The sequence below is a fragment of the Lagopus muta genome, chromosome 5 (genome assembly GCF_023343835.1).
Source record: "Lagopus muta isolate bLagMut1 chromosome 5, bLagMut1 primary, whole genome shotgun sequence".
NCBI classification, from domain to species: Eukaryota; Metazoa; Chordata; class Aves; order Galliformes; family Phasianidae; genus Lagopus; species Lagopus muta.
Window position 1 is genome coordinate 13,099,511 of NC_064437.1, and position 23,626 is coordinate 13,123,136.

Sequence of the window (23,626 nt, forward strand, 5' to 3'; positions counted from 1 at the left end):
GATACCATACAGTACTAAGGAACTATGAGTTAATGAATAAACTCTAATTTTCCTCAAAAATCACCAAAAGATGGGGGCACTTCCCTGGATTGATTTGGAGTAACTTTTCCCACAGTTACAGCTTTATGTAAAAAAACAGTTTGCCACCAATATGAGTTCCGGCTGTATTACTCTCATACAGGAAAATTACATATTAGAATTATTTATGATAAGTGCAAAAGACTTTATAAATCAAAATATTTTAAAGGAATATTTGGAGATCTGGCTGCACTACAACTATCTACCCTCCCACGTGGAAGGTAGATAGAAACTGGTGAGACCCATTTATTCAGCTCTTACTCACATGAAAAGAAGGAAAAAATATGGCAAAAAAATTACTCCTCTGAAACACCCAAAATTCCAACTCTGAAAGCATATGACAAACACCTTGAAAGGAAAGTGGAATATGAGCTCCTTATTCCCTCGCAGCAAAGGTAATTGAATATATCAAGTGAAAGCAGACACTGCAATAGCCATTATTAACTCAGTATTTTAAAACCTGTGAAAAACAATGCAATGACAGCCTTACTCTTTTTATGTCAAAGACAAATGTTTTAGCTAGTTCTTATTCTGTTTGACCCACTCTAACATGCATATACTGATATAGGACACAGCAAAAGCAGCATTAGACCGGCATTAAAGCTTACTTCTTGTTGCTTATTAACGTTTGATGTGGCCAGTTTTCCCTTTATGAAAAGAACTACACAATTAGAACAGACTTGTGTTATGCCAAATTATGATCAGCAGAAGACAGCACTTTCCAGTGGATTCCAAAGAATATCATGTTTTCTTTGTGAAAATGTAACTGAATAAATACAGAAAAAGCCAAACGTATTAAGTGAAACATGAAGTATACTAGTGGTTTTATTTGCAAATTGTATGCAGGTTTCAAATACTAGTTTTTGTAGTAATTAAGGCTTGAAAATTTTCATCTTGTACATTCTCTCAACTACATAGGTCACTTTGAAAGTAATCTCTCCTGTTTATTTCCATGGAAATTACAAGAGTAGTTTCTTCTGCTTAGCTGGGACTTCACAACTTGAGAAGATGCAGTATCTTGCAATCATCCACACAATGCATGTTTTGTGCAAGTTTGCAGCCATTTGGTAAAAATTTTCAGTTCTCTACCTCAATAAGTTTTATTCCATGACAATCTGAAATTAATTCATTGCTCAAAAATGGCAATTATTAATTAAGTGAAACTTCTATAGGCTGTTCAGATTTCAAGAAATGTTCCCCTCTCCAACCCAAAAAGTCTACAGGGGAAAACCAAATATTCACCAAATGAAGGACTTCTCTTGATAACAGCCATTTCTAACCAGAGAAATAAAAATGTTGGTAAACAGCTCTCTCCACAGACACAACCCTCGATACCAAGTTCATGGGTTGCCCTTTTATTTCTGCATTTATTACATTGAGTATCTTGTGTAAATCCTTTTCTAGAGACTGACAGACTATAGGTCCACAATGCAAAAATTCCCAGTGAAAACATCAAAAACTTTGCCAAACAAGTCTTGTGCCTACTATATACTACTCTCGGCTTCATCTTGCTGAGCTGCTCTGCAGACCAACTCTCCAAGATAGCAGTGCTTCCTTTCCATTGCTTCATTGCAGCCAATGCCACAGTATAAAGTAAGTCAGCTTCAGCTACATTGATTAGAGTCTGCTAAGGATTCATTACTTTACTCAAGCTCACTAGCAAGTCTAAGCAAGATTTTGAAGCAAGAAAAGCCATTTTTAATTATTTAAAAAAAAAGTTTTCTCTCCAAGCACTGTTTATTTTTAACAATCCCAATATCAAGCATTTTACACAAGATCTCAAGGTTAAAAATAAGAGCAAGGCTGCAAGGAAGCTAATGTGAAAAGGTCTGTGCATTACTCTATACCAAGACTCTACTTAATGCAATGTTTTGTGTGGCATCAAGGCCAGAGTCAGCTAAAATTCAAATGCTAAATAGTGCTACCACACCTATGTGAATGAAATTACATCACAGAAATAGCAATTCTTTGAGTGTCTTTTGAAGGTCAGATGAATTATTTTCTTTCAGCAGCTTCTTAGAATCCCAACTGAAAAAAAAAAAATGTTATATTTTAGCTGGTCAGTTTTGAGTGCACTGTTGCTTAAACATTATGACAAATCATTCCAGATTTCTGTATGGGTTCAGCTTCCCACCATTAAAAAAAAAGGGGGGGGGGGGGGGAAGGGAAGGGTATTTTTTCCCATTCATGGCTGCTACATTGTCAACTACTTATGGAGAAATTTCAGAGTTGCACTACCAGTACCTTGATGTGCTCATATAAAATGTTATTTACTCATCTGACAGGCAGATTACAGAATAATTAAAAAAAAATTAGAAATACAGAAAAACTAGAGAATTCAGTTGCTTGCATATTATTTAAGTGCTTTTAAATAATCCCACTACAAAAGGAAAGCAATCCCTCTCTCACACAAATGCAGATTATGCTACTGTTTTCTAGCAAACAATGCCCTTTGCTCCTGAAAAAAAAAAACAAAAAACATACTATGTGCACTGCTTTTGACTTCTAAAATTTCTAGTCACTATTAGTTTTCTAAATGCTGACTCTAGAAATGAGGGTTTAATAAACTTTTTGACTACCTTTGGGCCTGTACATAAACTTCTCTGAATCTACCATAACATTCTCATTGGACATAGGCTTTTGTTTGTCTCCATGATTTCCTTTCTCAGCCATGAAGGACATTAACTCTACAAGAATATAAAATGCTGAGTTACTTGTATTTCTCAAAGCATTCAGACAGAACAAAATCATTATAGGTAACTTGTAGGTAAGAAACTCCTGGAAGAGGTCAAGGACAGGCATAATAAAGAGCACTCTCTAGTTCTGGGATTCCAGCAACACAGGGCAAGAAGTTCAGAGCATACAAAGAAGTAATGCTATAGCAGAAATTACAAGTACTTGGACACCTAGAGGTGGGTTCCCAAAGACATAGAGCTGCAAGAGAAGAGGTTAGCAATGGCCTGCTTTTCTCACACAAAAGCTTAGATGGTTGCTCAGATGCAAGTCAAGAATGGAAACCAAAACTCAGATGTTCAATAGCTATGTTTTTAGACCAAAACATCAGTACAGCAAAGGCCAAAAGCATCCACAGAAATGCCCATGTCAGTTTCTTTGCAAAGCTGCTGTACAAAGGCAAAGTAAGTCACATTAGTACACTGCTTCCTCCTGGAGATATCATCTAGTACAAGACAATGCTGGTCAAAACTCCAAGGGTTTTGCTTTGATTTGCAATAGGATCCAGCAGACCCTCTTGCCAGACCTAAACTTGCAAAAGTACTTGACTGCAGCTGCCATCTCCCTCATTTTCTGAGTGGCATTTGTTGTGTTTTAACCTGGCTAAAACCATAATCCTCTCCTCTTGCCTTTTCTTTCATTTTAAGCAAAAAGCACTTTATAACAACAGCACACACCTTTTTTTCCCATTCCTCTGCTTCTGCTACACCTCAGGAGGTAACAGAACATAATCAGCAAGCGACAGGGTTACAAATTTCCTTCTTTGTTTGGCAAAGCTTAAAATCCTTCCAAAATCCCCCAACTTCATTTTTCTATCCATTTTTGCCACACACTGATTACATGCCAGATGGGTTTTCCCCAGGCTCTCACACCAGTAAGAAAACTGCCACTTTTTTTGTTGTTAATTTATCACTGTATTAAAATATAAAAAGTGAACCACACGTAGAAAAAATGAATTATAGGTATACCTCCCATACATTCTGAACATCATGCTAAGCAAAAGCTGTGTTGTGTTAACTGTCAAGCTGAGAAATAGCTGACATTTGTTATTTTAATTAATAGTTTACTTTGCTGAAATAGGCTTCTATGAGAAGCTATGACTTTTATTAAATCTTCACTACAGCATTATTTTCACAGATTGGGAGGAAAAGTTAATTTTCAAAACCACTTCACCCTACAAGGTCACAACCAACAGCTTGAATGCACATGACAAGGAGACATCTGCTTCAGAGATACCAATCTACATTAAACATACATTACTTCAAAAATTTAAGTTACTTTTCTCTTAAAAAAAAAAAAAACAACATTATTCTCTAACTATGTAGTTTTTAAAAGTGGTGTTTAATAGAAAGGATTTTTGTCCCCTCTGGATTTATTTTTTTTTAAATGTATTTCATATTTGCCACCCTGATTTCTTAGATATTGGCACTTGCTTTGGAAATTACAGGAAATCAGTCACTGATGAGCTCAGACAGACAAGGTGTCTGTTGCTGATGTAAATCATTATACAGCTATGCACTTAGTATATGCCTTTTTTTGTCCAAATATTTTAAGGTCATTGATAAGACTGGTAATTTTTCATTTCTTGTCTTTGTTAAAAGGACATCATTTTCATCTAGACAAGTTTATTTCATTTCATTTCATACCCATGCAAATAGGCGTGGCAAGAGAGAAAACTTGGTACACTGACCCAGCGATTCTCTGGATGCAGTACTTAATTGAGTAGTTGTATAGACTGTACTGTCACTGATTTCAGAAGAGCTTCATGTGCAAGGAAGACACAACGTTGGCAAGACCTTTTCTTCTGATTCTTGATCCATCTGAAACTGTATAGCAGGACACCACTGAAACACTGCAATCTTGGTTTTTGCCATCAGCATACGAAGATCAATACACCGATTGATTTCTACAAATTACATTTCACTATTTTACTTTTGTTGTTGTTGTTTACGTCTAGCCTTGCAGTGAACAAAACTTCTGCTCTCAGGATTGATTTCTCACTTCATATTAATGGAAAGATTCCTGTTGTTTCAAGCACAGGGTGCCTGAAGTCAAGTTCGACTGCTTATAACTGCACAGAATAACCATAAGGAGGGGTGAGAGCTCATTCTGCCTGCACTCTGAAGTGACTCAAACTTTCATTGTCACAGTTAAAACACCATTGAACCCAAGCTAATATCTTAGCTAAGAGCATGGACTGAGCACAGCTTACTCCAGTTCAAAGCAGTTGTCCTTTAGAGAATCACAGAGAAGAAAACAACATATCTCACAACAGTTCTTAATGATGAGCCTGCTGAGTTTGCAGAGACTTGGTTTGTGTGCAGTGCTTGGTTTGCTCATTGCACCCTTTCTCAAAGGTTCACTGGGCACACACCCATGCTTAGCTCTGCTGGAGGGCACCAAGCTAAAGGAAATATCAAACTGTCTTTCATGAAAGAACAACAGCATGTCCAGGGATGTGACAAGGGTCTACATCTGCACTCTTCCTGAGCCACTGCCTTACAGGTAGCTGCTTATTTCTTCATACGGTTTACATCATATTTTCATCCGGACTTAATCTGTCTGCATACTATTTCCCTTGCCCTAATGTCAACAAGTTGCCTTTCCTTCGCAAAAAGACCTGGGAGTTTTTTCTGTTAGTGGGAATTCATCTCTTGTGATTTGAAATTTAGAAGATGGAAAGTTCTGCTTGCCTCATGAGGTTTTATTTTTGAAAGAAAGGATCATTTATCTCCTGTTTGAAAGAGTAGCAGTAAAGCTGTTATAGCCAATGTCGGTTATAAGGATGCAAGAGGCATGTTACAAGAAAAGAAAATAATTATTAGACCAATACTTGACAAGTGGGCTTACAACCTTCTATCAGGGGGATATGCATAAGAGAAATAAATATTGGCTTGAATATAGATTCTCTTAAAGTTAGATGCAAAGAATTGTTTCTTTTATACTTTTCCTCATGAACAACTAATTCTGATAATCCTGAGTGCTTTCACCTCCTCAGGTTTACCATGGGTCCAGTAGCAGCCACCCACCACCCAATTGCAACAGGTAGGAATGTCTGGGACATACAGTACAGCTGTGTTTACACTTTCCTTATACAAACCCCTCACATCCCACAAATAAAAAATTTAAAAATCCTTTAAGTAATGAAATATTTGTTTTCATAATGCACTTTTCAATGAATACATTTGGGGCTCAGGTTTTATCTGATTCATGTTTCTGGAGAATTCCTGGTTTCGGGAGCAAGCTGGGTGTCACAGATCATATGGCAGACCTGTAACAGTGCCACTGCACGTAGCATTCACAGCCCCACAGAGGCACTCAGCCACAGCTAAGCAGCATTGGCAACTGGCCTCATGCTCCTTCAGGAGCCAGCCCTGCTGCCCTGCCCCAGGCCTGGACCTGCTGCAGCTAAGCCAAGCATGCTGAGCCCCAGGCTGCAACTTGCTGCTGTCATCTTTACCTTGCATTTGCTAACTGCCTGGTGCCACCTGGCTACCTCACACAGTACATCAATTGGGCCCAGGTTGCCTCCACCACACAGAAAGCTGGAAGTCAATTTCCCTCAGTTCATTTATAACCACACTGCTACAACAGTTAGATGCTTTCTTTTGGAACTGAAGAAGCACTACAGCAACCCTCTCAGGGCCCAAATGGAACAGCTTTAATTCAAACATCTTCAGAAGGTAGAAACATCAGTCTTGCAGCATATTAGGAGAGAGTCAAAAAGCAGAGTTACATGCATCCCACTGACAACAGAGCCATGGGACTTCATTCCTGACAAAACTGTGACAATTTTATAATCCTTCAGTATAACCCTGGTTATCAAAAGTTGCATTTATTGCTTGGCAACAACACACACACAGGGATCTTCAGAAGAACGTATGATCAGGACGGAGACTTACTGAGATTCATCTGTGCTGTACCAAGGGAAGCCCAGAAATTGCCCAAACCATGGAGATTTGAGGAACAGAAATGCAATTCATGTTTCCAATTAATTATTATATTATATGGCCTAATATTTTCCAATGCTAAGATTAGCAAAATCTAAACAATGACAAAAACATGGGATTTTTTGTTATGTTTGATTCTGTTGGCTTTTTTGTTAGCTTTAAGCAAAAATAAATCAGATTCCTTTACATAAACAAAGTCAAATATTCTATCATTTAAAATTTCACATTATACCAAAATACTGTCATGCCTTATACACAAACACTACATTCCCGTCTGTACTCACATATAAAATTTAAAGAACACAAAAAAGAATAACAGCTAAAAAGATAGAAATCAATATTTCAATGACTTCTACTGACTTCGAAATTTGGAATTTTGGGGTGTGTTCTTTTTTTTTCTTTTGTTTTGTTGTTCTCTATTTTTAGCAAACAAGAGGAACTGAAATTTTATAATTGAGGGAAACAGTTATTTCAGTCTTTGGCCAGCGAACAACAATGACTCATATTTATGGCCCATTAACATCAGTCAACAAGAAAATTAAATGATATCAAGAAGTTTTATGAGCTGTATAACAATATTTACTGAACACGTTCTGTCATTTTGTAAAATTGGAAGTTCATTTTCAGCTTCTCATAGTTCACAAAAAATCAAATTTAACTGGGAAACAAATGTTACAAACTAGCTTTAAAGGAAAAATTAAGTCTAACAAGCAGTTTGGACATTCGTTTTTGTGTTTGTGCAATTGCTATGTACTTTCCAATGGAGAAAATAAGTGGTTGTTTACTATATATCCTTTTGAATAAAGATGGTCAATCCTCTCTTAAGCTTTCCTAAGAAATAAAAGAGTGGTAGCTGCATATATTTAGATACAAAGTAGATGCTTAGAAGACAACATTGTGATTTAAAGCAGGGAAATGAGCAGCAGTTGGATAGTTAATCTCATGCATCTTTAACGAAAAAATTACTTACTGGCTTCATTTTTTTTTTTTCCAGTTCTATCATCAATAATGCAATTCTGCTTTGTTTACATATTCCTTACTTGGCCCATGAGGTTTATTTTTCTGCACTACACCTTTCCATCCTACACATCTAAACCTCACTTGTTTTGAATATAAATAAATAAATAAATAATTTTTAGAAGTTTTTTTAAAACCCTCCAATCCTAAGTCAGAACTATTAGGATGAACCCTAACAGATATTAAACATAGGAAAGTTGTTAAAAATGTGCTAACAGAAGTCCAAAAAAAAAAAAAAAAAAAACAAGGAGTGTGAATAGCATATAAAATTTCTTTACACGTGTCCTTCAAAAAAGTTTAATACATAGTCAGGTCACATTATTGCACATCAAATTCTCTAGGTCTCTAGCTGCCAGTAGCAATTATCTGTAAGAGAACATATTTTCCCTCATGACCAGCTATCGGGAATTTTTGAGTATACCTAAGCATAGCCTTGAGCAAAACTCCTATGGGGCATATTTGGAATAGAGTATTTCATTTGGATGAAATATTAAGGTTTCTGTGCAATATGTCTATCTATATATTTTTATATCTGTTTCAACACATAGATCTGTTTATCTGTTTACTTTAATTACATGAAATAGTTGAATTAAAATGTAAATCATTCTGAACGTCCATATTTCTACAAAGAGTTTTAAACCTGATCCAGTTTCCTGGACACTGAGGCTGCCATGGGAGTAGCACAGGCACCTGAGCTGAGCAGGATCAGATGTCTCAGCTCGCAGTCACAGCACTATATCCTTGCCCCTACAACATATTGCTCACTCTGCTTCACCTATTGGCAATAGGATTTGCTGCTGCCTCATATGGGGCAACTGATAGTCATGCACGTCACCAGCAAAAATAATAAGGAAAAAAATAAGCAAATTCTATCACTTCAGAGGGGAATATGAAACCCTATATTTAATCATTTTCTTTTTAATTATGAGGCAATTCACCTCAGTTGAGGACTTTGAACAGTGCCTGCTGTGGTTGTTGGCATGCCACAGGGTCAAGCTTGCTATCATGAGTTTTCAAACAAGTTTCTATTTTTGTGATGTTCTAAATGGAAAGATGCTTTTGGGAAGTTTTGAAAAAGAAAGCAGCTGTATTAAAGGACAAGAGAAGAAGACTGTGTAGCTGGTGGGGTCCCAGCACATACGAGAACTGCTGGACTCCACTAATAATTTATACAATGCAAATGTGTAGTAAGCCTCATAATGAACGAGATTAATTTAATTTCCATCTCATGAACACAGGTGCAAACAGCTGTTTTCAAATGAGATTATGTTGGTTTCATATTGATAAGAACTGGGTCTCAACCATACATTAAACACAAGAACAATTACTTGGTCTCAAAACACGCCCTCTGGAGCCCACAACAGTCTTTCCATTGATTTTAACAGCAATCAAAACAATCCCTTATATTTATCCATTATTCCTATGCATTATGCATTATATAGCCACGTTTCACTATATGACAGTGTAACTGTAAAAATTAAGAGACTGTTATTCAAACAGAGGGAAAATAAACTTTACCAGGGGGGTTTGTAATTTTTTAAAAGTACATTTCTAACTGCAATAAACAATCACTGATTTTCATTAATGCATTAGTTTAAATGCAAGAGCAAGAATAGCAAAGACTTGGATAGCCTTTATATGCACTTCTGTTATTGCAAAAGAAAAAACATTACAAATTTGAAAAATGAAATGAGCCCTTGGTAGCTCTGGTAGAATAAGAGGTGGTACTTTCCAGTTTTCAGATGGCTATGAAATGTATAAAAATGCAGAAGTTCTAATCTTCCCTCTTAATAATACATTCACAGCCTTAAATGGTACTTTTCCATCCTGAATTTCCCCAAATCTATCCTATTTATCAGATTGGATTTCTGTCCCATCTTTCCACATGTTACAGCTAATTAGTACCCCCTGATGAGAAACAGTCCACTGATGGAAAAAGCAGTAGGATAAGATCTACATTAACAAATGTAGTTCATTTAATATCATTTGTACTGCTGCATTATTAATAATATATAATTACCCTGTGTAGGCTGCAAGGGGAAAGAATAAAATCATTCATTAATTTCTTGGCCTTTACAAAAGGAAGAGTAAATTTGCCAGAAAAAAATAAATAAATATGTTGGGCTTACACTTTGCCATTCATCAGTTCTGCGACATACTATATTGACTGTTCAGCATGAGAATTACTGCTAATACTTTGTAAGAATTTAAAAGAAATCCTTACAGTAGCCCAAGATACAGTTTGCCATCCCACTGCCCAAACTAGAAATCATCATCCTGAAAACATCAAAATAAGCAGCAGAGCAGGTCAAGGAAAAAAAGTTGAGATTTCAAGACAACTACTGAAGGGTTACTTATCTCATAATCTGTTATTTTTTCATTTACATATAGGAATTACACCATATTTCACTTATTACAGGAAGAAAATACAAGTCTTTCTCTTTAAACACAATCACCACCACAACATTTTACAACAGCTACTTAACAGACTGCTAAATTTCAGACTAAAAGTAGCTTTAAGGGCATAGGATAAATTCAGCAAACTGGAGTCCCAGTGTTGCTCTACCTCCAGCATTTCTCTCAGTGATGATGTGTAATTTCTAACTAAACATTTTCTAATCAGATTTCAGACTTTTTGATGCTTGTTGTAATGCTACCAGACATACTGATCTATTCTGCATGATGAAACGAAAAAAAGAGAGCCAGGTTGTGTCTGACCAAGGGTGAGAGTCATGAAGCATCCGACTTTTTCTTTCAAGATTTTCACTGCCCAACTTGCACTCAGAAAGGCTTAGTTCAGCTAAGTTGCTCAGGAATATTCCAGAGGTAAGGCCTTCTTGTGATAGATTGTGGTTTGCAGCCACAATTCAGCTGCATCAAAGCAATCTTCTGCAGGACAGCAGGTCCATATTTAAGTACAGCTGTCAAGACTGGAGATACCAGGCTATAAAGGATGTCTGCAGGTCTAGGCATTATCTGCAGCCACTAGTACCAAGTGAAACATTTAAACCTGTTCCCATTCCTCTTTTTCTTCTAGCTGATTTCAGTACTTTTCTGCCATATTTCCTACATGTTTCAAGAATGACTCCACCATAATAAATACTGGAGAACAAGCTTGCCTAGTACTATTCAAGTTAACTCATATAGGTAGGGCACATGCACCTCCACCTCCGAACTCATTTCTATAAGGCGGCTACTTCAAAATCTAGAGAAATGTTTTCCTTTTGCTCCATACACATGGTTAATGACTGCACTAAATATCCAAAACACTACAACCGCAGTGAAATTTTGTTCACCTCAGGAACAAACATAAAAATATACAAAAAATCACTGCTGGATCAAAACATGGTGATATTATAGGACTGGAATAAACCAAACCCGTGAAGACTTTGAAATGAAGATGGAGGTATAAAAAGATGAGAAGAGAATAATGTTTAAAAAAAAAAAAAAAAAAAATCAATCAAAAGCTGAATATGTGAAGGGCAAGAATATTATCTATAAAAGAAAACCATGTTTAAAAAAAAAAAAAAAAAAAAGGAAAAAAATAAAGTGAATGCATGAGATAGAAAGCAGGGTATGACAGGAATCACTAAAATCAGAGATTTGCCAGGTAGCAAAACAGGCTGAATGATAAGCTGAGTTCAGAAGGCAGGGCTGAGCTCCTCTCGGGAAAGGAGAAAAGCTCATTCTGTATGAACTGAATTAACATACCTATGTGGCAAAGCATGCAGGAGAAGGAACCAGCTCAATTAAAGGAGATCAGCAGGGAAGAAACAATACAGTGAATACTGCTTGTCCCTCGCACTTATCCACAAACAAACAAACAAAACAGGAGTCATTGGGTCTGCACCACTGTGACTGAGAAGATAATTCCAGTGTAAGTTGTTATATGTCGTAGGTTATTTAGCAAAATGCTTAAAGAAACAGTGCCAAGGGAAGATGTTGCAACAAATGAAGGTCCCCTTTTAAAGGGGATGACCAAATACTGGATATAGGTTCACCTGAAACTCTTGGTAAAATCCCAACCAGAAACTCACGTCTGAGTTTGTAAAGAGAAGTGAAAAAGAGAAGAACACATACCTCACAGTAAGATAACAACAGAGCATTGTTAGAAACTAGAAAGATCATTTTAAAGAACATAAACTTTCCAACTGATGAAACATACAGAAGCACAGTAGCACAGACAAACAAAGTTTGCATTAAGAAACAAACAAATATCTGAAGTGTTGAAATCATTTTTGTTTTTGCTTCTGAAGATACTTATTTTAATTATACAGATATGAACCACCCTAACAGTTTCAAGTGACTATTAAATTTATTTTCTCTAAAAAGCTACCTACTGGCATCAAACAGGACTTGTAGATCTTTCAAATTGCTGTGTTTTATATGGCTGGCAGTTTTGGGTTTGTTTTTTCTAATAATTAAAATAATATAACTTGTTTCATAGAAAGTGACACAGTGATGTGTGTGCCTATAGCTCTGCTTTAAAATAATGAAGCTATATGGTATTAAATCACCAAATTAAAAGATATTTTATGCATAAAGCCTTTGAAAATTGAATTATTTTAATTCCACTATGTGACTGATATAACAAATTAAAATGGTATATTTTATTAAATAACTTCGGAAACAGTGGTGCATATTTCATCCTTAATTATTGAGAACTCACGTTCCCAAGTATTTTCCCAAAAGGTATTAAATATTTATATTGAACATACAGAGTATAGCACATATATTTACATACATAAAAACAACATACTTCTACAGTAAAAGATATGTAATTCTAAAGGTCCAGAGGAGACTTCTAATCCATTTTAAGTCATGCAGTACAACTGAAATAAAGGTTCACAACTGCATTCTAAGTAGTATTCTCAACAAGTCTCAATTTCGCTGTATTTACTACAGGATGCCACAGTGAAGATATATCACAATATAAAACAGATGGTAATGAATAGAAAAAGCTTGAGAGAAAAAAAAAAAAAAAAAAAGAAAAAAGAAAAAAAAAGGCAACTAATGCAGAATGAAGGAAAAGCAACCAAAAACTATACAGGTAAACTTTCCTTCCTTCAGCATTCACTGAATTCTGTAAATCCTGTGAGAGGAGAGGTGAGATACTACCATGGCCAAAGCAAGTTGCCCACTCACACAGGAAGCAGAGCCTCCTGACAGCAGAAGCTGCTCTAGCTCATTAGAAAATACCCAGCACAGCTGGATATTCCTTTCTACTTTGTTTCAAGGTTGGAGACTCTCACTCCACTCAACCCAGCTTTGTAAATGATGGTGAAGAATTCTTGGAGAGAAGAAACTCACAGGATAAATTTAGAGAAACTAAACTTAACATACTTTTATCTAGTTAAGTATTCTATAAGAATATTCAAGGGATAAAACTCTGAAATTATTATCTATTCCCTAATGATCAGAGCTGCTTTGGAAGTAATTCAGAGGGAAGGAAAAAAAAAAAAAGGTTACCAGGTTACCACAATCCAACAGCTTTTTCCACTCCCACTTAATCAAGAATGGATGCAAATACAAAGACAGAATTTCATTTGGCCTTTTGTTATTCTTTCTCTTCTCCTGATCTGTGTAGAACACCTTAATTTATTTATTTTTCCCCACAGTATTTAGGTCTGTACAGGAATGAAGTGAGGAATGAAGTAGAGAGATGACATAGCAGCTCCTGATTCAGAAACTCTTAAACTGAAAATTGGGTATGTCTATTTTTGCAAACAGTATACCAGCATCCAGAGTTTGACACAGTTGTATTAAAGAAATGTGAAATGTAAGATCCATTAACAAATTATGTCTCTTTTCCACACTTCTCCTTCAGGTAACACCAAGCATTGCATTAGATCCTACCTCACTGCTCGGCCTTTACTTTTCCGTAAAAAGATACAGAAAGCCCACAGTAATCAACAGGACATCTACCTTGATCAGATTTTGGCAGTATATACCAAATCTCTCAGAGGTGACTATTCTACAGTCCTACATGCCTATGAGGCAGCCACTCCTTTCTCTAAGAGGAAAGATTTGTTTCATTCGTTACAGCTATATTATTAACACACACCCACAGTAATACATTGGAGAAGACACTTAAGGGTGTAATGGAGCAAAATGCCCTACGTGGATGTATTACATGAATCGGCTGTTGTTGCAATAGAAACGTTCTCTGAACAGCCTTCTATATGTCTCTCTAAAAAGTTTCTTTGCTCTTCTTTCCCTGAGATACTAATTGCTGTATTTGTTGACTGAATACAATTCACACCCAAGTTTTCCTTTTTGAAAATCAGAAGGAAAAGGAACATGAGAACTAAAAATAAGTTAATAAAATCAAATCCCCTACAACACACTCTGACTTGTTTACACTGTGAAGACTTCAGGTTTTGTACGCTTCATCATGTTTTTTAATCCTCACTTTAGCCAACTGGGATAACAGTATTTTAATTCCCTCAAAGTGAAAACATACTTTTACTCAAAATTTCTGATGTTTTCACATACTCAAATAGAAAAGATGCTTGGTTAATCAAGCCATTTTCTCTTCTTTCCCTCCAAAGGCAGTAGCTGTGCTCTACTTACCTCCAGCAGCTCCATACTACTCCTTTCCTAGCTCATCAACACCTGTAAGCAGTGAGCTTCCTATTATTTTAAGAGCAAAGGCTTGCAATTCTACCCTATTATGATACATTATCATTTTAACTGGCAAACTATTACATGGAAATTTTCAAAATGTAGAAAAAAAAATAGAAAGAGAGGCCAAAAATTCAGTAAAGTTTGCATACAATGAAAATATTTTAACAAGTGAAGCATAACAATGCAATATTAAGTCTAATATTGGTGACATTTCACAGATCTTGTTAGAAACTAGAGAGCAGGCTTTATTTGAACTTTTCTGCCCTTATATTAGATTTTCTTTTTTAGAATTAATTTATTTCCTTGTAGTTCTCATTATGTTTTTATTGCATTCATGAAATAGTGGAGCATTTCTCTAACTAATTTAACACCTGTAAATTCCCACAGCTGCTAATGAAAGACTGAGTAGACTACCAGATAAATTTCTAATTCATATTTCAAAGGTTGGGAGTTCAAATCCTATTAAGGTTGTACTTATTAATGTTTCTATTAACTCTTTTCCATCTCTGAAGTTAAAGATTGAATTAATACTTCCAGTTTTTCCAAAGAAACAAAAATACATTTCCTCCAAAGTGTCACACAAACTGGAGACAAGGAAGAAGGAAAAAAACTTAGTAAAAGGACAGTTCAGATATTGGCACTTTTCAAAGGGATTATGCCATTATTCTAATTAAAAGCAAAACCTATTAACTACAGGTCTTGAATCCTTCATGTAGAGATAAATTCTGATATATAAAAACTGTGAAAATCCGTACTATTCCTATCTAGTGCAACTGCATTACTGAAGTTTGAATTCTATTTCTATCTTTCTAAACCTTTCCCTTACAACCTTTATCACTTAACCTCCCACTGCATCAGTTTACTCATCTGTAAAATGGATGCAATATTTATTGACCTCCTAGTTTAATAATTCTGAATCCTTTGCACCGCTATAAGTATTTCCATTAGAATTTTAAAGCTAATAAACTAAATGCAACTCCAATGGGATTTTGTCAGATTTAATTCAGTAGTTAGGAGATTCTTAATGGAACAGATATAGAAGTGCAAAGGATTAATTATTGTAAAAAAACAAGCACTTAGAAAATAATTTAGCTATATCAAAAAGGATGTATCTGCAGAAATAACCCTGTCCAATGAGACTGGGAGCCAAGCAACTTCTAATATTGCCCTTGACTGACATAACTTTAAATGCAGCAGCACTCCAGAACAATGTTTTAATTTATGTAGATAAAGCATCTACATCTGTTATCAGAAGTAATTATGCAAAAGGTTTGAAGATTTTTTAATACATTGTTTTGCATATTTGATAACATCTGAGATGATGTTTTTTTTTTTCACAGGCATTAAAGAAAATAATTTGAGTGGTGTACAAATACACAGTACTTGATTAGTGAGCAGTATGCTATATTCCCTTTTCACTTCTGGAATAGTAATTACTTTTTTCAAAAACAATTTATCAGACCAACACTGGTTTTTTCACCTGTATTTACAATTTACAGGTGTTCACTCTATTCTTACACTGACCTCCAAGACATAAGGGTAAAAAAGCAGATTGTAAGTTTCCTTTCTTTATTTTACATTGCTTCTCAATTATTTCTTAATGAGTACATAGTGTACATTTCCAATTAAGGCATGATAAAGTTCTATTGGAAATAGAATTCTACTGGAATATAGAACCCATTTGGACTCACGAATCTGTAATTTATACAATTTCAAAAAACCCAGGAGGAAAAAAATGAAAAAAAAAAAAACAACCAACAACCACCCACAAAAAAAGCACAGGAATTATAGGAAAAAAACTCTGGATTACCACTTTAACCAATTCAAGAAGAAGCAAATGTGTAAGTCTCTGTAATACCTTTATCAATCGGAAAATTTAAAATGCAGCTTGTTATATCATTTGGTTTACTCCTTAAATCAGTGTAAAACTGTGGAAATACAACAGGCCCTGATTCAGAGACAAAAAATACCTATTTTCCCACGTATGCTACAATAGTACAAAGTCACCAAAAACCCTTGGAGGCATACAGCCTCTGTTGGAAAGGTTAGCAAGGAGTACACTATAGCTGGCCACAAGCATATGTCCTGATTCATGGAAGCCACCATTCAGGGTCAGAAAGTTTTTGACTAACATCTTGCATTCACTTGAGACCTGCTTTACAGCGTGCCTCACGTTTGGGCCATATTTATACATCTTTAGACCAACGTCAGCAGCAGATTGCAGTTTCCCTGTCAGAATTAGCTTTCAAAAAGATTGACTGTCAGGTTCCTCTTTGTTCACTTTCTGGAAAAAAAAAATATCCCAAGGTCACACTGTTCGTATATTCAGAGTTCTAAAAAACTCAAGAGACATAAAGGAGACAGAACTGACTTTTTGCTGTTGATCACAATCTCTATGGCAAGGAGAAAGAAGATTGAGGCCTTGACGTAGACTGTCAGGATTTATACTGAGGGGGGCTGTCTTCAAAAGAAGTCCATGGGTAAATGAAAAGCTTGATACCAGGCTTTTGGGTACAGCATTAGAATCAAGGTGCATGGGTTGAAGAGACCCATCAATAGTGGTTCTGCAACAACAACCTGCCAAGAAAACTAGGGAGGCTCTGAAAAATGAGTGAACAGGGAATGGGAGAAAGAGGATGTTTAGCCATATGGTAACAACATTCACATGGCTCCTAGTAACATACAGTACGTAGCAATGCACTTGAGAGGAAATCATTTTAAAATATATTGTCTCCAAATTCTTGTGATTCATTCTAGCTCTCACAGTCCTTAGGGCCAAATACTACAGTCCCTCCTCAGTCCTTATTCAAGTAAAATCTGCTCGAAATCAATAGGAGTTTGCTTATATCAGGGAAAAGTGAAACTAAGGATAAAATACGAGTATGATTCATAGAATGCACAGATATTATTTTGGTTGTTCACCCATTCAGACTATACATCATAATAAAAAGATGCTGTCCCACTGATGACCTAGTTTTCAAAACCTCTATACATGTATTAATATAGTTGAACATAACATTCAGCACACACGGAAAAGCAGACTGTGTTACTTGGCTGGCAGCTCACAGCCACATCTGACTTTCCTGGTCAGTTCTGGTAAGTGTTCAAAAAAATAGGTCCCCCCCCAGCATGCATAAACTTTTTCCTTCCCACAATTATGAACCAGTATTTTGAAAAGAGACTGTGTACAATTACGATGGGGGGGAGAATATTCTACTTTTTCTATAATGTCTCTGCAGAAAAGTAACAGCCCTACTTTTTTTTTTTTTTTTTTTTTTTTTTAATTTTAACCTCATAATAAAAAATTCTGGAATTTAGTTTGGAAGATTTGAGCTCTTTAGAATAATTCATCTCTCACAAAAAGACATTACCATGACAAATATTTAGCTATTATGCAGGTCATGTTTAATTCATTTTACTAAGTAAGAATGTTATTAGTACAGACGCTTATGAAAATAAGTAGGATTGTTTTATTATCTGTAAATAATTTGTACTGAAGTTTTCCAAACAAACATGTAAAGGACAAAGACATTTCACAAAAGACAGAAATCCAAAACCAAGTTATTATTCATAAGTCTTCCTCACTTTGTGTGTGTGTGTTTAAAGACAGAATATTCAGTCAAGTATCACAGACGTGGATGTAGCTTTTAGGGGTTTTCTGCATTTAATCATTTTTTGAAGACAGTGGTCTCCTGGATTTGAGCCAGTTCTACCTTGTCTCATTAATTTTTCCACTTCCTTAGCTCATCTTAACTTACTTTTAATTTTATCTTTATTTTCTTGTTTTAGGCTAAGAAATAAAGGTGATACAATTAAAACAAAATCACCTCAATTTTACTAGAACGTGCACTACTGCTTTTCCCTTTTCAGTCATTCCCTTTTATTTTGTATTCACTTTTCACTCCTCCTCTACACGATCACTTTCTGCTCAGACAAATCGCAACCCCTACCCACCCACCCATTTTCATGCTTTTCATTCCCTTATGCTCTGTTTCTCCTCCCAGCACATCATTTTTCCAAATTATTTCATCACATTTCAGGCTCTCCTCCTCCCTTTCTTCTACCACCTTGTCTCTTTTCCTCATTTTGTCCATGACAATCTTTACATCTCTACCATTCACTCATATTCAACACAGCAAGGACACTTAGGAATCTCCCCTTTTTCCCCCTCCTTATCTCTCTCACAATATCTTTTTTTTGTCTCCTGCACCTTTATCCCTTCTATATGAAGTAATTTTTTCTCACCCTCTAAGATGTTTTCTGAAGACAAAGGAAGCTTCTGTACTGACACATAAGTGTCTCTGTCACACTGTGCAGCAGAACAGCCTGTGTGTGCATACTGGGCTGTACATTCTAGCAGACTGCAAGGATGGCGGGTGCTAAAATGCATGGATGTGCATATGTGCCTGCTTGTATGCTTGTATGTGCACATATAGATGCCAATTGCCATCCACATTCCTAATCACCATGAATGACTGCATCGTGCACCAAAATTGCATTCGTATTATATTCTATTTCCAAATCATACTGTAAAAATATTTTGCTGTAAGCAAATTAAAGCAGATACAGAAGCTTAGAATGAAATAGGAAATGTCTCCATCTGATATCTGTTAGAGTGTGTGAACTCAAACCAGAACATGAGGACAAGTGACAGAATTACTACATTTTTAAATGGAAAAAAATTCAAAACTGCTGAGTCTCATGATCCAATATTCAAAGGGAAAAAGGTGCCTAATACTGGACTGCAGAAGTTGCAGAAGTGCTGTCTATTGACATGTGGCAGCTGCGAATGGAGGGGACAAGGATCTATGGGGAATTATGCAGACTAGGCAAGGACAGAGGAGAAGAGAATGAGAATATTCAGCTAAGGCAAGGACAAGCACAGAAATGTTGAATTTCTCTCCTGAACAGAAGTGAGTCTATAAACTGTGGAACCTCCATGGGTCTGATAATGACAAGTGTTCTCTTCAAATGAATGAGCTATATTTTAAAACTTTAACTCTATCCTGGAAAAAGAAACAGATATCACGGTAAGGCACCAGCACAGGCTGCCCAGAGAATCTGTGAATGTACCATCCCTGGAGGTGCTCAAGGCTAGATTGCTTGGATGGGGACTGGAGCAACCTGATGTGGTGTGTGGCACCCCTGCCTATGACAGGGAGTTGGAGCTTAATGATTTTTAAGGTCCTTTCCAACCTCAGCCATTCTATTATTCTATGATCAATGTATATACAATTTGACAGTTCCTAGTGCACACCCATGGAAAAAAAAAAAAAAAAAAAAAAAAAAAAAAAAAAAACATTGTTCCTTTAAGTAAACTGTAACGAGATGATAATCTGACATGTTATTTTGTAGATTTTGGAAGTTCATACATACAATTCAAATCACACTCTATCTTTAATTTTTACAAATGAAATACAAACTCTGATACGTGTGATATATCTGATGTATCTGTTTTTCAGAAGGCTGCACTTTTCATGTAATTTCTTTGAAGTCAAACACCATGACTGAGGAGACTGTACCTGCTGCTAAACTCTCACCTCCAAATACTGTTGTTTCCTCTTTACTCTTCATTTATGTTTGCTATTTTTTTGTACAGATTCATAACTCAGTAGTAGCACTAGGCTTCAAGTATGGAGTCAACTACAGTTTATCTGAGCTCTTAATAAGCAAGGCACTTGAGTGCCACTGCACCTCTCAAAGCAGAATCTGGAGAGTTCTCTGAAAGAAGCTGCATTTCCTGCCTCCGTGCAATCTATCATTAGAAGGCAAGAGAATACACAAAAGTTTTTGTTGTTGTTCTTTCTTTTTAATGTAATATGAGATGGGCTGCTATATCAAATATTACGCTAACAATTCCTAATTCCTAGTCTATTGATATGTTGACTCCATCCAAGACCAGTGCTGAATTCTCAACAATTTGTTTCCCAATAGATTGGCAAAATGAAAAACAATTTCACCTTTTGAGTACTCTGAGACTTAGTGGCCAAACGTCTGCATTACGCAAAAGGATTAAGAAAGTAGGAACAGTTTTACAGTTAAGATATTAGCTAGCAAACTGATTATGATTTGCAGCTCTGGTGCACCCAAATTTCAAGAAAATATATTTAATCCCTTGTGTGACTTATTTAGAAACATGGAGCCCTTTTCTTTGTTTTCTGCTTCCCTGTCTTCTCTCTTACTGCACTTTCTTCAAGAAGGGAAAGTGTAATAACCAGAGCTAAATAAACACACAGAAAATTGTTAGGAATGATGCCAAAGAAAGGTATAATACACATTCACCAGTTCATCAGTTCTACAAACTGGAAGTTCAAGCTATTCTGTGTTTATTGAAATAGTAAGTCTTTGTTTTAAACAGAAAGTATATATAATACAAAGTAAACGAAAACTTTTCTTTCTCAAGATTTCTACATTCATAATGTTTGTTGGCACTTTTTTCTTCCCATAACTGCATCTATGTGTTGACCACACTCAGTTTAGTCTCCTGTCACCCTACTTCATTTCCACAGACATATAATTGTTATTACATTTTCATCAATACCTACGCTACTTTGAAAACATAACAATCTCTGTCCACCTCTAGGAAGGAAATTATTTTTTATTCTTATCCACCATTGCTACAATAATGAAATATCTCCAGAACTATTGTCATGTTACTTATTTTGAAATGACATTACACAGTGTCCCACAACAACCAGATACGAAGAAAAAATAACTTTTCCCAAGTAACATTTCCTAATCAGCATGAGCTTATAACTTTAATAGTGCAATCAGTCAGATGGACATCAAAGTGATTGTGTATTTCATAAGGTTTGAGAATGCTATCAGCCAGGAATTCTGAGTCACATCCATACAGGGAAAATACTAGAAATATACATTTTCCTTCTGTTTTCTGTAATGTAATTATACACTGACTCCACTGAGTAAAGTATAATGAAAATATTTCTGACAGAACACCAGTATGCCCAATATGTTCTACATCAAACAGAATAGTGGAACTTTGTCATTTTCAGCATTAAGGAGACTCCTTAGATTTCACCTGCCATTTTTGCCAGCTTCATCAGAACTGAACAGCAGTTCAGGCCACTCTGATGTGCTTCCTCATTTCTTCAAACCATCAGCAATATGTCACAGTTCAACCAGATGTAAAGAATGGGCAAAATGCAAAGACAATATGCAGCAGTAATTGGAATCATTCTGTAATGTCACCATCACAACTGCTGGAAATTACAGTGGCTCAAGTCAAGCTAGCTGGTACACATAAAAGAAGGAAACGTCACATCCACTGTTCTCACATATTGGATGGAATTAATCTTGTCAATTTGAGGTATTCATCCACTACGGACATTTTGTAAGTTACTTCAACTAAGATACGAGTGGTTACAAACACTCTATGAAATGTAAGACTTAACAGAAATGGTGGTTAATAACTAGAATAAGATGTTTGATGTTATTTTGGTGGAGGTCTTAGTCCTTTCCAGAAGTTTATCCTGCGTACTTCCGCCTTTAAAAGGGATTGCTAGCCTATGCACTACAACGATCAGCAGCTACCTAAAACCTGCATTGCATGGTCAAATTCCTAAATCTTTCCTACACACCCTGGGCCTCACTCATTCTATAGTGTTACTCGACTGAAGTCTCTAGGACAAATGATGTCTGTCATTTTTTCACAAAGCATATTTAGATTATGCAGAACAAATTGACAAGGTTATTTACTGTGACAAACAATCATTTTTTAAAAAGAGCAGAGTATTTAAAAACAAAAACAACTGGGAGCCATGAATGGAACCAGTACAGTAGAAAGAGCTTTGCATATTAAATGTCGTAAACAGTGGAGATCTCCCTGATTTGCTCATCAGAGGTGTCACAGCTGATTGGTGCCTATTCTTTTATTTCATTCTGAGAAATCAGTAATTAGAAAAAATAATTTTAAAAGGATAAATAATTTTACTATTAAAAGAAGATTTTCTTTCTCTCAAAATCCATGACTGGATTTTCTGCAGAAAATAAATACAGAGGGTGTCTAATACATTTATTTGCAGTTGCCTGCAGAAAACTAGATATTTTTTTTTCATTTATTTTCCTTCATGGAAGTTATTTTTTTTTTCCTTTATCTCATGCTTTTCTAACTTACTGCCATTAAGCTTGCAGACAACAGGTCTTCCATCTTTTTCTCTAATTATAGGAAAGAAATAAACTCATCCCTCTTCAGCACTGTTTTGAAACCTTCCCTTCTGATGTGCCATCAAAGCAGTCCAGAACAGGCTATAAAATATGGGGGTTAAATGAACTGCACTTGTGCTTCCTTCTCCCACTTGTTGAATCCCATTACCTACATGTGAAAAAGCCACAGGGATCAATACCTGTCAGGTCAGACTGTTTCACATGATAACTGCCAAGGCATTTAGGATGCAACAGTGTGACACAGAAGGACAGAAAATAATGCTGAGACATCAACGCTACTAAGTGAGGGGAAAAAAAGAACATTACTGGGGGGCAAACTGTCTGCCAGCTGGACAGCCAGAACTACCTTTTTCAATACACTCCTCTGTAACTGACACACCACAATTACAACCCTGTCCTCATAGCGTTTCATTTTATTGGAATATTACTGTTCTTAAATTAAATTGCAAGGACCTCAGACCTGTAATTTTTCCCCCATTCAATAGCATACTGCTGTTTTGGAAAACCTCCCCACCTCCAAGGAGTATTATGAGAAATCCCATTCCATTAATACTTTTTCTTAGGAGTTAATTTCATCTGTATGAAAGTCTATAAAAGGGTTCTTACATGGAGGTCAATAGAGCTGAACTAAAGCTGTGCAAAATGTTCAAAGGGCCACATGAAACCATATAAAACTCACTAGGTCCAAGGTGTGCACTAATAATTTGAACCAGCTTTGCTCTAAATTTTTATTGAGCCCGAGTACCTTTCGTTAAAAGCAGAAATGTAATTTTTAGCACTATCTGGAATTGTACACATTTCTAGAGGCTAATTATTTCACTTTTTCCCCCTCCCCCTCCAAGGTTGAATGCTGTGGCTGTTGCAGTCACTGGCATAGGTTTCATGGTAGACTTCTGGAAGCCTAATTGGCTCAGTATGACCAGCATGACGCCGGCTGTAGCTAAGCAGAGGCTCTATGTAGCTGACTTACATAATTCCCATTTTCAGAAGTAAAAACTCAAAAAGAAACTCTTTTAAACACTAACACATTGTGTTCC